At 45.4% G+C, this 13,708-nt stretch overlaps 1 protein-coding gene across 1 annotated transcript in view; it reads right to left on the bottom strand.

The window, feature by feature from the left end:
- The window catches only part of ISCA1 (iron-sulfur cluster assembly 1), a 204,700-nt gene that overhangs the window by 40,733 nt on the left and 150,259 nt on the right, over nt 1-13,708 (bottom strand). The gene's annotated exons all lie outside the window — the stretch shown is intronic.

Genomic DNA, 13,708 nt, shown 5'->3' with positions numbered 1-13,708 from the left:
ACATGGTTTAAACCATGTAGGGACTGGCGCAAAAAGATATATGTGATAGACTGTCCCAAAGTCTGTTTGTGGTTGGACCATAATACCAAGGCCTGCTATGACTAAAGGCAATAAGGGACCGTGAGGCCAAATTTTGCCACCAAACACGACTTCATGTTGCAACTGTTCGAAATCAAAAGGTAGGCTCCATTTCCTGCAGCAGATCATAGTCTCGTTGGAAGTCTTCAGGTGTGAGTACAAGAAAAAGTCGAAGTGAAAATTGTCCCACCTTTGGAATCCAGAGAGGGCATCAGGATGTCAACATGCCTCCCAGTCTCGTTCCTGATCTCCATTCGAGTAGATTTAGAGTGTGGTCCTGGTGTACCCTCAATTTCCAGGTCAGTCTGTGACACTGCAGCAAGTAGAGTCCTTGGAGAGGCCATACTGTTTGTTTGCAGTTTAGCAGTTCCATCCTGGGTGCATTTGGGCCCCAAGAATCCGCAGGGGCCTCCAGTCGGACTTCCACTGGTAAGTGTTCCCTCAGCCCCTTCTGTGTCACTTGGACCCACATCGGGTTCAGCACCAACTCCTCTGTGCCGATTCCTTTTGCATCAGTGCTGATGCAAAAGCAGCCTGTAGTACTATCCAACTCAGACATAATCTTGGTTGAGGTGGATTCTGCTCATACTCTTGGCATTACACAGCCTTTGGACAAGCCTTTATATTCTGATACTTTGCCCTTTTCACGTGTCATGGCAAGCCCCAGACTTTACATCATTTTATCAGCATGGACTCTGACAATAACTTTGAAGAAAATGACTGTGTTCCTGAGTCTCACAAAGAAAACTAATATGAAGAGTTTCAGGGTTGCAGTTGGCTGGATGCTTCCCAATATAAGGACCGTGTGTCCCCTCTTACCATCCCACACCCAGTCCTGCCACAGAGGAAAGAGCCTCTTGCTGCTGTGATGCAAAGGGCAGCAGAAGATTTAGATTTACAACCACACTATAGAAGTAAGGACTAAGGTCTTGACAGAAGTACTTCAATCTGGTCAATCACACAGCGCTATTGTTACTATTTAAAGAGGTAGTTAGGATACTCCTTAGGGCACTTTGCCGCAACCTCGTTTTGTTCAGACCACCACCCCCAAGACTGTTGCTATGTGGCAAATTTTGCAATTCGGTGTGGATTGTACATGACCATCTGCAGAAGGTGAGCAATGGGCACTAGTGTGGCCCTTCAGCACCACACTTGGATGAGGTCTTGTCTGCTTCTCCAGGGATGTCTAGGCATTTGTAATGGACATACCATTTGACAGTTGTCACTTTTTTCAGTGAAAACGCATACTCTGCAATAGAACATTTCAAGGAGAACAAAACTACAGCACATCCATTGGGCTTTTCTGCTCCCACAAGACATTTCCAGCAACATCTGATAGATTTTCCAGTTTGCCAACGATTGACAACTTCCAGCCCCTTTCGTGGCTGGTGCCATGGCTTTGAAAGGCAACTTTTAGGACAGCAGGGACGACGTGCAACTAGGTCACTGTCCTACCAACAGCTGTAGCTGCAAAACCACTTTAATGTATCCTTGCTGGCACACAGCCACACTCTCCGAGACTGGATCTGCTACTTCCTCTAAGGATGACAAGCCATTGCTTCAAACAGGTCAGTCTTCCAAATTGTTCTTTTGGGCTACACCCTTCAATTCTTTTCCCCTCTACTGCACCTTCCATCACCATCATGGTAGCTGACAGATCACCATCAGGGCATCTGGCTGTCTTCCAGCAGAAAGTGCAGGCCCTTTTGATCAAAGGGGCCAAAGAAAGGGCTCCAGTCTCAGACCTAAGAACTGGCTATTCTTTCTGCTACCTTTTTTTGCAGGAGGATGGAGGCCGTGGTCTTATTTTAGATCTTTGCCCTCTCTACCCCTTCCTAAAGAAGAACATAAGATGTTCACACTACCAAGGATTATCTGCCCTACACCACGGAGAATGGATAGTGGTGTTTATCTGCAAAGCACTTATTTTCGTATCCCTATCCTGCAGGCCCACAGATGCTATCTACAGTTCACAACGGACCAGGAGCATTTTCAGTTTGCAATTCTTATTATTGGACCCGCAAGTGCCGCTTGAGTATTCATAAAAAGTGATGGCGGTGGTTACAGTACACCTGTAGAGGTTTGGTCACCCCGCCCCCAACACAACACACACCCCTCCCCTCCAGGCAGTTGCCAAGTACCTCCAGACGATGGTGAACCCCTAACATTGTTGGAGTTCACTATCAACATGCCAGTCACACCATCTCCCTTTCTTCAGAACTGATCTGGATATGGTACAGTTTTGTCTTCACTGGAACAGAGAGACTAAGACATTTGAGCTATGATTCTGACGTTTCAGCCTCTTATCCTGGATCTCCGTATGTATGATTCTGAGGCTATTGGAGTTGCTGGACAAACAAATCAGATGACGTGGGCTCTGCAGTGGGACCTGGAATTTCAGTGGGTGCAATACCAAGGAGATCTGTTGCATTGTGATTTCAAAGACTGTAAAATATTTGCAGTGGTAGACCCTCTACTTACTCCACCCAGAGTTGACAGTGGTCACAGCTGCAGACCTACTGGGTTGGAGAACATTAAGAACAATCCACTTGCTGTTGAAGGCCTTCCTGCTCACCATTAAAGGAAATCTGGTGCAGGCGCTCACAGACAACACCACCTCCATATGGTAAAGTTACAAGTAGGGTGGGTTCTTTGGCCCTGTGTCAGAAGACTGTCTCTGGAAGTGGTTGAATCGCCAGTGAACATCTCTTGTGGTAAAAATGTGACAGGATCGTTGAACTCTAGGCTGGACAAACTCCATTGCAGATACCTAGCGGATCACAAATAGTAGTTCCACTCTGAGGTGGCGCAGTGTCTTGCAGCAGTGGGTACAATTTGGGCTTATATGCTAGTGCGCAGTAGAACTGCTTTAAAATTTCTGGATCTAGTCTGATGCCTGAGGAAGGTTCACAAGGTGAAGAATCTGCGGTTAGATGGAATATCCACCAGAAAGATGTTTATTGAAGGTAACTTGTTTGTTCGATGGCATGTATGGCTTTAGATACATATGCTCTGCATATTCCTGTCATCTAGTGTTGGGTCTGAAGTGGTGCAAGTTGCTTTTCTTCGAAAAAAATGTTTTGAGTTATGAGATCTACTCCTCTCAGTGATTATGCGCATGTGCATAGACTTCTTTGTTAGATTGTTTTCTCTCTGCCGTCTGGTTTGGACGTGTGTGCCTCCTCTTTGTCTCTCGACTCCGTTCGGTTCTCAGTCTCTTCTGTTCAGACGGTACTGTTTTAGATCGTGTTTTTCCAATCACAGCGCATGCTTCAACTTTGTCGGTTTGGGGCTCCAGCCAACTGCCCTTTCGGGCGCCGGCATCAGTCTTAGGCCTACCTTCCACGTGGCTCTGGCATCAACAAGAATGTTTCCTAATGGAACAAACTCCATTCTGCTTCTGCCTACGGTGCCACATGAAGTTCCTGCACAATTAACACCTAGGGGCTGATTCATACTTTTTGCAACAAACCTGCGTTAGCACAGGTTAGCGGCAAAAAGTATAGCACCGGCTAGCGCCATTCTTAGACGCCAGCCAGGTGCCATACTTAAGGAATGGCGCTAAAGCCCTGTTAGTGTCCTTTGAAAGGATGCAAACAGGGCCTGGGAGGCGTTAAGGAGAACAGGGGCCTGTGCGCCAAATTATGGCGCTACACTGTTTAGAGGCAAAAAAAGCAGTGTAGCGCTTTTTTCTGGTGCACAAGCCCCATGGACATGGCTCCTGTCTTAGTAAAGACAGGAGCCATGTCCACCACCCCAATGGCCATGCCCAGGGGACAAATGTCCCCAGGGCATGGCCATTGGGGCCAGTGCTATGCAGGGGGCTCCAAGTCAGGGCCCCGAGCGGCGTTGGATAGAAAAAGAAATTACCTACCCGGACTTACCTTCGGATGGGTCCCCCATCTGTGGGTGACCTCCTGGTGTGGTTGGGGGTGTCCCTGGGGACAGGGAAGGGCACCTGTGGGCAATTTCCATGGTCTCTGACCATGGAAATCTGCCTCCAGGTCCCCTTGCGCCTGCCCATACCCAGGCGTTAAATAATGGCGCTAAGCAGGCTTAGCACCATTATTTAAAGCCCTCCTCCTCCCGTGCGTGATTTTTGCACGGGAGGATCAATAAGGCGCTAGGGCCTTTGAGGCATTTTTTGACGCAAGGTAGTTTTCTGCAGGCAAAAAATGTCGTTAACTCCAATATATTAAGTTTGCGCTGGATTTGCGTAAAAAATGCACAAATCCAGCGCAGAGTATAAATATGGGCCTTAGTGTGCAACCTTTGCCTCTCCAGACTACTGTGAGGCCGACTGCGACGCCTACAATTTTTTTCATTCAAAAAAGACCCTTCAGGCCCATCGATTTGAAGTGGCCCAGAAGGCGTCCGATGACACACTTGACCTCTTCAGAGAAGAGCTCGGTCAGGAGAAACTGACAGAGCAAGAGGAGGAAGCTCTTTCAATCCAAGACAGCTGAGAGTCAGATGTGGAATTCAACATCAACATCAAGAGCAAAGAACTTCCCCAGCTCAGTGCATGAGTACTGTGGCCCCTAACGCCACACAGAAACCCTCCAAAAAGGCCCTACAGCGTACCATAGTTTGCCGGTCCTCCACTGCCACCAGGCCACGGTTGATACCGAAAAACTGTTTTTGACGCTCCGCTTTCTGGCTCGGCACCAAAAATGGCTGCGAAGGCTGAGGCCACTGCAAGGGCTTTGACCCTGACCACCTTGGACCGAGAGATTATTTCGGTGTTGATCCGGTGTTGATCTGAACCTCAGGACCGATCAGGCAGCCGCCAGCTTCGACCTCAGCACCAACCAAGCCCTCAAAGCACAGATCTTCGGTGTTGAAGACATCGGAACCGAAAACTTCCAAATCCAGAGAGTCAAGCCAGTCCTCCAAACCTATTCTGAAAAAAATGGATGCTAGGCAGCGTAAACTCCAGATTCAAGAAAGCACAGCCTGGATTATAGCTACACCTTCCTCACCTGTGCTTTCAAAGAGGAAACTAACTTTTGAGGAGGTTCTGGACGTTCCTGTCCCGCCAAAGCAGACAAAGGGCAAGGCTAGTAGCCCACCATGCCAGCCTTCTCCCACACTTCCTCCTCCTCCTCCTCCTCTGCTCCACTACCTACATCACCTCCACCCCTTCCTCTCTCCCCCCCCCCCCCTCCCCACTCTCGACCTCAATCACCCATTCAAGGGCATGACACACATAAGGGGTCACCACTGTTCTACACTAGGGGTCTTCCTGATGATGCAGACCTATGGGATACTTATGACCCTGATCCTATTGCGCCAAATGACCATGATATCCATCCAGCTCGCCCCTCCCGAGGACACTACCTCCCATCAAAAGGTAGTTTTTAGGGCAGTTGCATTACATCTTATAGAGTTGCACAAAGAGCCATAGAACAATACTTTTTGTTTGACATGCTTGCCTCCACATATGGAGACACCCAGTATCTTCCCTGGCATGCTTAGACATGCGGAAGACATAATGAAAGAACCTGTGCACGCCAAGGTGATCAAACCCACGTGTAGATAAATTAATCAAATGAAAATAAGGCGGCGCCTTCTGACTCACTTTATATCAGGGCACTGGTACCACCCGACTATAGTGGACACCCTCCCCCCCGTAAATGCGCTAACAGGTAGATACCACCCTTGAAAAGCTGACAAGCATTTGCAGTGCAACTGGTCTCGCGTTTGAGCTATTAGCGTTGTGAACTCCTAACCGGATTTTTCTTGCCACATAAACTAATAATGAAAAGTAAAACAGTTTCATAAATGCGAGCTGATGGTAGCTATGACATTCAAAGTGCTCAAATTCTGCCCAGCGAGATCACACTGTGCAGGAAATAAAAAGATAAAGTAGCCCAGAAAGCAGCTGAAAACACAGTCTCCTATGTTTTCAGTAGTTTACCGGTGCACTCGAGGAGGGCTAAACCTCCGCAAAAGGCATGATATATGCATGCCTTTCACAAATGGAATCAATCTGTTTTGAAAAGGCAAGCCCACAAACTAATGAAAGTGACTGGCGTGTCATGGGGGTGGTTAAAATCCTACATAGAGATTACAACATGGTCTAGCGCTTGCATGCGCTCAACCCTAATAAAAAAGACACCGATACCGCCAAAGCCATGGGTGCCCTCCAGACTCCCACGCAGAAGGGCTCCTTTAATTGCCCAGGGTACAGTGTGACATACAGATCCTCTACAACAGAGGCTTCCACGTCACACAGCAGACAACCCCAGACCTCTTAAAGTAGAAGTTACTTTAGAGGCTTCTGCACGGGCTCCAATAACAGGGGAGAGGAAAGAGCACGGAGTACCTACACCTCCCACCCCAGCCAGCCAATACATGTCCGGGGAAGACTCCAACTTTTTCACAACACCTGGAACACCATGGACCTTGCCATTATCCAACAGGGCTACTGTCTGGAGCGCATCACCACACCTCCCAAAATCCCCCCTGGCACTCAGACTATTGCAGGAATGTTTGATGCTTCACAAACAATAGGTCAAAGCCCCCCTTTTTTTTTTCTTTTTTCCAAAGAGGCCAGAGAAACCTGTTCCTCCACAACACCAAGGCTCAGGAGTATACTCCCTATAATTCCTCTTTCCAAAAAACAGGTCCCTCACACCAATACTGGATCTCCGACCTCTAAACAAATACATCCTTTCAGAACATTTCCACATGGTCACTCTTCAGGATGTCATTCCACTCCTACAGCAGGATGACTTTGACCACTCTTGATCTAAAGGACGCCTACGTTCACATATCAATTCACCCTGCATACCAAAAGTACTTATGATTTGTCATTGCAAGCAAACAGTCCTTCCCTTCGGGGTCACGACCGCTCCCAGGATATTCACAAAATGTTTAGCAGTAGTCGCAGCACACCTGGGAAGACAGAACGTCCATGTCTTTCCTTACCTGGACGACTGGTACACTACATCAGTGTCAACACTCAGATGACCGTGGATCTCCTTCACAAATTGGGATCCACTCTCAACATTCCCAAATCACATCTCCAGCCACTACAACCGTATCTAGGGGCAATTTTCAAGGCAGAGTTAAGACTAGCGTATCCCAATACAGCTCGCATCCAACGTTTTCAGACCCCTCCTTCAGTTTCAAGAAAACCATTCCTACACAGTAAGGAACATTATGTATCTGTTGGAAATACCCCCCCCCCCCCCGCTTTACAGAAGTGCGTCTCACCAATGGTTTCAGTCACAGGATCACCTGGAAGATCTAGTGGTAGACCACCAAACTTACCATTGTCGGCAATGGTAGAGCACCAACAACTTCCTAAAGGGTCAGCCTTTTCTAGACCCTTTTCCTCACATAACACTCACAACAAGAGTATCAACACAGTTTGGGGTGCCCACCTCCAAGACCTCACAGTTCAAACTCTGTGGGATGCCAAACATCAGTCCCTACACATCAACTAACTGGAGCTTCAGACTTTATTCCTAGCACAGAAAGCTTTTCTTCTTCACCTGTCTCACAAGGGTGTCCTAGTTCGGACAGACAACATGACAGCCACGTATTACTTACAAAAACGGGGGGGTTCAGTCTTCAGACCATATGAAATTGGACTCTTCACCACCACATTCACCTGTTGGCAGAGTATCTTCCGGGAACCAACAACGACTTTACAGACCTACTCAGCAGGATGCAACAAGTCCACGAGTGAGAACTCCACCCACAAGTGCTCCAATCATACTGCAAAAAGTGGGGTGCTCCTGACATAGACCTTTTCGTCACAGCAGAAAACGCAGAATGCCCAAACTTCCCCCTCCGGTATTCACGCCCAACATCCAAGGGGAACGCTCTATTAACGAGTTGGTCAGGGAAATGTGCCAACGCTTTTTCACCTGTCCCTCTCGTTCCATTTCTGGTTCAGAAGATCAGGCAAACAACTCTGACCATGATCCTTGTGACTCCCACCTGGGCACGTCAGCCTTGGTTCACCACACTACTAGATCTTTCAGTAGTCCCACACGAGAAACTACCAACAGGCTGGACCTTCTCACCCAGAATCAAGGTCAAGTCAGACATCCAGACCCTGTCATTCAACCTTGCAATATGGGTCCTGACGTCCTAGTTTGGTTAGCTAGGTTTACCTACAGAATTTATGAACATGCTCAAGGAAGCTCGCAGACTCTCCACTAAAAACTGTTTTGCTGCAAAATAGAAACATTTTGTTTGCTACTGCCAACCCAATCACATTGATCTTGTGAATGCCACAGTACAAGATATTGTTTGCTACCTGCCCCACTCACAGAAGGCAAATCTTGCCTACACATCCATTTGCCTACATCTCACAGCAATAGCTGAATATCTCCAAAATAGGAAACACTTCTTTATTTAGAATTCCAGTAAAAAAAAGAAATTAATTGAAAGACTTAAACCCGTTATTTCAACAAGGGTGCCCCCAGCCCTTCCATAGAACCCTAATACTGTACTCACTAGACTTGTGTGTCCCACATTCAAACCACTTTTCACATCCGCTTCAATTTCTTTCATGAAAGGTGGCTTTCTTAGTCTCCACCACATCACTCATGTTCTAAGGTTAGGGCCTGTAGCTGACTAACATATAATTCTTTCAAATTCATAGAGACAAGGTAATCCCTCACACCAATCCTAGGTTTCTACCTAAAGTAGTTTTACAATTTCATCTCAGTCTATTGAGCTCCCAGTTTTCTTACCGCAACCATATTCGCTTGCAGAAAGAGCCCTTCATACATTAGACTTCAAAAGGGCTCTTATGTTCTACATAAAACAAAAGACTTTAGGAAAGCCAAACAACTTTTTGTAGCCTTTTCCCCATGTCATAAAGGTAACCCAATTTCCAAATCAGCCATAGCTAGATGGATATTCAAATGTATGCAAACTTCCTACATTGAGGCCAAAATACATTTACCTGTTTCTCCCAGAGCACGCTCTCCTCAGAATAAGGGAGCTACTATAGCCTTCTTTGGAAACATTCCCATAGCTTACATTTGTAAGGCAGCTACATGGTCTACACCACCCACCTTCACAAAACACTGGTGTGTGGATGTTTTAGCATGCCAGCAAGCCAGTGTGGGTCAGTTCTATGTACACTTTTTCAGTCAACTTCCAATTCCCACAGGCTTGCCACTGCTTCTATGGAGGGACTGCTTCACAGTTTATGCCGAGCATGCATTTCTACAGCCACACATGCAGATTCTTACTTACCCTCTAAGCATCTGTTCGTGCAATGCAGTGCTGTAGATTCACATGTGCCCACCCTCCTCCCTGGACGCCTGCGGCTGGTATGTTATACTTGTATATATTTGTATGTATTTATACTTCAGATGGACATATCTTGTCATACACATTCCTTCCACTCCTTTCTCACCTGCCTGCGGAAAAACAATGAAACAAAAGAGTTGATGCCCATGCGCAATATCACATACAGGAGTACCTCGATCTCATGACTGAAAACACTTCTTCGAAGAAAAACAACTTGTACCACTCCGGACCCAACATTAGATGGCAGGAGTATGCAGAGAATGTAAATCTACAGCACTACATGTGACAAACAGATGCTTAAAGGGTAAGTAATATAATCCTTTGATTACCTTACCATGTTCTGTACAGTTCACCAGACCATGCAGGGAAATGGAAGATGTCTTCTCTGATATTAAGGTGCTTTTTCTTCATTACAGTAGGGTTCTCTTTAGAGATGGGTGCAGTCTTCGGACCTGCAATCTAGGTTAGATGTCACAAGTGTTGCATAGGGTTGTGATGTCATGATTTTTCCATAATATATTTGAGTAGATGGGAATAACAACTATATTTGTATGGTTTGTGGTTGTTTTTTTAAATTGTTTCTGGGTGACTGGCAATGCACCATTCTGTGCTATTTGCGTGTGTACGTTTCATTCTATTTTTCCAGGCATAGATTTTATCTCACGTTTATCTGTCATTCAACCTCTCGCCCCTCTACCCCCAATTATCACAGAGTCCTTGAGCCTGAAGTTCTTCGAAAGCAGGGTCACTTATCAGTTTTCCCTGTCATGTTTTCTGTATTTGGGACTCTTAATTCTGGGACAGAGATGCAGAAAGAACTCTTGGCACCTTAGCTCTAATCTGTGTGTTTCAACAACATGAATTTTCAGATTTTAACACCATAGAAGCGCTGCTGGTTTCCCATTAGCCATCTTCTACTTCACACCAGACCACTGTAGGCATCTTCTGTGGCAATCACCACTGATTTGTTCAAAAGAGAAACCCCCGGCTTCACCTTCCCAGGGGTTAATACGTTTGAACTACTAATTGTCCTACAGCAGCTGGCAACAAAAGTCTGCCGCAAGATTGGACTGCTGATATTCCGTTCGGGCATCCTTGATGCTGAGAACGGTGCCAGAGGCATACGCGTGTGCGCGGTGACAGAGACCCTTTGGATTTGTGTTTCAAAGAGTAAAAATCATATCTCTTAGAAATGATCAGCAAAAATGCACAGGAATCTAAATTGTGATGTTATGTCTTGGCAGCATACCACCCACATAAGTGTAGCAGGGCATGAACTTACAGGTTATAGAAAAGTGCGTGTTATGTCATGGCGGTGGGAACTTGTGTTGCACAGAGCTAGTGTTAGGTTGTCTTATTGTGTTGTAATCAGGAAAGGGGTGTTCTGCAGTAGCTAAGTATACAGTTAGATTGTATGATGAATGTATTATGTTAGTGCTAGATGGCACTATATGGCTTTATGTGATTGTGTAGTGTCCTAAGGGTACGACATGATGTTATATTGTATGGAGAGATGTGATATTTGATAGTGAAACATTTCCTCATTTCTGAGGGAGGACTCTTCTAAGTTCGGTACTTCTACAGAAGGGACCAGTAGGTGTTCAGTTGTCTGGTTTTACTTTGTATTCAGAAGGTTGGTTTGGTATTGAGCAGCGTTTGGAATGGAATATAGTGGTTACATTGCATTGTGGGCGATACCAAGATATGATGTGGTGTAGAATGGGTTATGGTAATGTCGTACAGGGTGCTGTTCCAGATGTAATGTGATATTATGCAGAGTATGTTGTTTGAATAGTGGCGAGTGGTCAGGTGCCTAATGGAGTGTAGTGGTTTGGGTTATTTTAATGTGTAGGATGCTACCCTGGTGCGTTGTCATGGTGTGCAATGGATGGTCTAGAGCAGGGTCTCCAACATGTGGACTGTGAGCTACCAGTAGCTCTCTTGCTCTTTCCGAGTAGTTGGCCCATGATAATTACCTGTTCGATGGTTTGACAGTATGCGGCTACCCAAGTATTAAGGCAGCACTTTAAAACACATTGCTCCTCTGTCTCTGGGGCCAGGAAAGCTGAAAATGCTGGTCCATTTCTCTTTTGTTTCACTGCTACTTGTTTTTCTCTGCTGTCTTTTGCACTCCTCAATTTTTTGCTCATTTGTCATTTCTTCTTTCACTATAGTCTTTCTTGGCTTCTTCCGTCTTTCTTTTTCTTCCTATTTTTCTTTTTTCTTTCCCTTCTTTCCTTTCCCCTTCTACTTATCTCAGGTTTCTCGCCTTTCTTTCTGTTACTTTCTTTGTTCCTCTTCTTTCGTCCTTTCTCTCCTTATCCTCCTTTCCTGTTTTTTCACTGTTACTTCATTCTTACTCTACATTTTTTGTCGACTTGTAATCTGTTTGCACTCCTTTCCTTCCTTTTACATTCTTTTCATGCCCTATCTTTTTCTATCTCTTCACTTTTCTTTCCATCTTCCCCTCCTCTTCTTGCTGTTTTTTTACTCAATCCATTTTTCTGTTCTCCTTTATTTCTTCTTCTTTCTTTGTTCAGTTTTTTTCATTTTCACATTCCCTCCCATGCTTTCTTCTGCTTTTTGTCCCATTCACTTGTTTTTCTTCTTTCTTCCTTTTTTCCTCAGTCTTTTTTCTCCTTACCTTATACTCTTGCCCACGTTTCTTTCCCTTCCGTTCTCATACTCACTCCTTTCTTGCTTCTTTTCTTTGTATTATTTCCTCATCTTTTTTCCTAATTTTTCTTTCCTTTATTTTCTCATTGTCTTTTGCTTGTTTTCTCTCATGTTTATTCCTCACATTTCCTCTACTTTCTCCCTTTACTTCCTTTTTATTTTAGTTTCCTTCCTTGCTTCCTCTCCTTACTTTCGCTTTCAGTCTTCATCGCTTTTTCTCATTTATTTTTCCCTTTGTTTAAAGAGTGCCTAGCTTCTTAAAGACCAAGTTACTTATCTTCCATAAAGTGTTATCTGGTAGAGATTCTATATAGCCACAGATTCCGTACCTTTTTTAAAAAAAATCCAGATCCAGTCTGACTCCTGGGGAAAATTCTAGCAGTAGGTGGCGTCATTTGGCACTGCACCAGAAGTGACTTATGCAGTAGTTATATAGGCACCATCTTGATGTGCTGGAATCAGTACATTTACGCGTCTTTCCATGCCAGGAGCGCAGTGCAATTATAAATATTGATCACTAGTGTGAACTTCTTGGGCCCTTTTAAAGGCAAAGCCCTCATCCTTTAATGAGGTCACAAAGCTGGGAGGATGGGAGGGTTAGTTAAGAATCTGCGGCTGGATAGTCTCTACCAGATATGGTGTTACCTGAGGGTAAGTAACTTGCTCATCTGATAGAGACTCTTATTAAAACATAAGATCCCTTACCTTTTAATATATATCCAAGCAATGCCTCCCCGGTGGTGGGTCTGCAAAACTGTCTAGACCAGAAAGTTCTGCAGGATCAAACAGGCACAATGCCCATCCCGACAGACCTGACTGTCCAGACAGTGGTGCTTCGTAAACATGTGCACGGAAGCCAATGTTGCAGCCTGACAGATGTCCAAGACTGGAATGCCTCAAGATAATACATTGGTTGCATCTTTGACTTGTATGAGCATGCAAGCCCCTCAAGCTGCTTCTTGCCCAACGCATAGCAGATTTTTATGCAGAGCATTATCCATCGGGCAATGGTGCACTTCTGCACAGCCTTTCCTTTCTTGGCCCTGACATACACTACGAAGAGTTGATCATCCACCCTGAAGTTTCTTGTGCGGTCAAGGTAGAACGACAATGCTCTTTTTGGGTCCTTAGAAGGATGAGCTGGGGGTTAAAAGGCAGGCAGGGTAATGTTCTGGTCTATGTGAAAAGGAGTGACTACCTTTAGAAGGAAGGAGGCACATGTCAGGAGAACCACTTTGTATGGGTAGAAGGTAGTATACCTACCATCCCGGCTGATGTAATGACAACTACAAAAGCAGTCTTGATGGTCATTAACTGAGAGAGCAGTTGTGTGAGGCTCAAAAGGTGCGCACATCAGGAAAGTGAGGACCAGGTTCAAATCCCACTGGGCCATGCTACGCAACCTGGGGGGGCTGGGTGGGGAGAAACTTGTGTTGCAAACCTTTGAGAAATCTTGTCACAACAGGTGACTTAAATTAAGTTTGGATGGCAACCGCAAAAATGTACAGCTGAACGAAAGATAGCCCTTAACTATACTCGGAGCAGAGGCCTGTTGGGCCAAAGAAAAGGAACAAATAAGACTTGAGAAAGAGAAGCAGAGAGGGGATCAATGCTTCTGGATATAAACCATACCACAAATTTGTCCCAATAGCAGGTGTTTACCATCGTGGTG

This window comes from Pleurodeles waltl, chromosome 1_1 (genome assembly GCF_031143425.1).
Source record: "Pleurodeles waltl isolate 20211129_DDA chromosome 1_1, aPleWal1.hap1.20221129, whole genome shotgun sequence".
Classification (NCBI taxonomy): Eukaryota; Metazoa; Chordata; class Amphibia; order Caudata; family Salamandridae; genus Pleurodeles; species Pleurodeles waltl.
The sequence above is the reverse complement of the archived record's forward strand: the minus strand, read 5'-3'. Positions and strand labels throughout refer to the sequence as shown.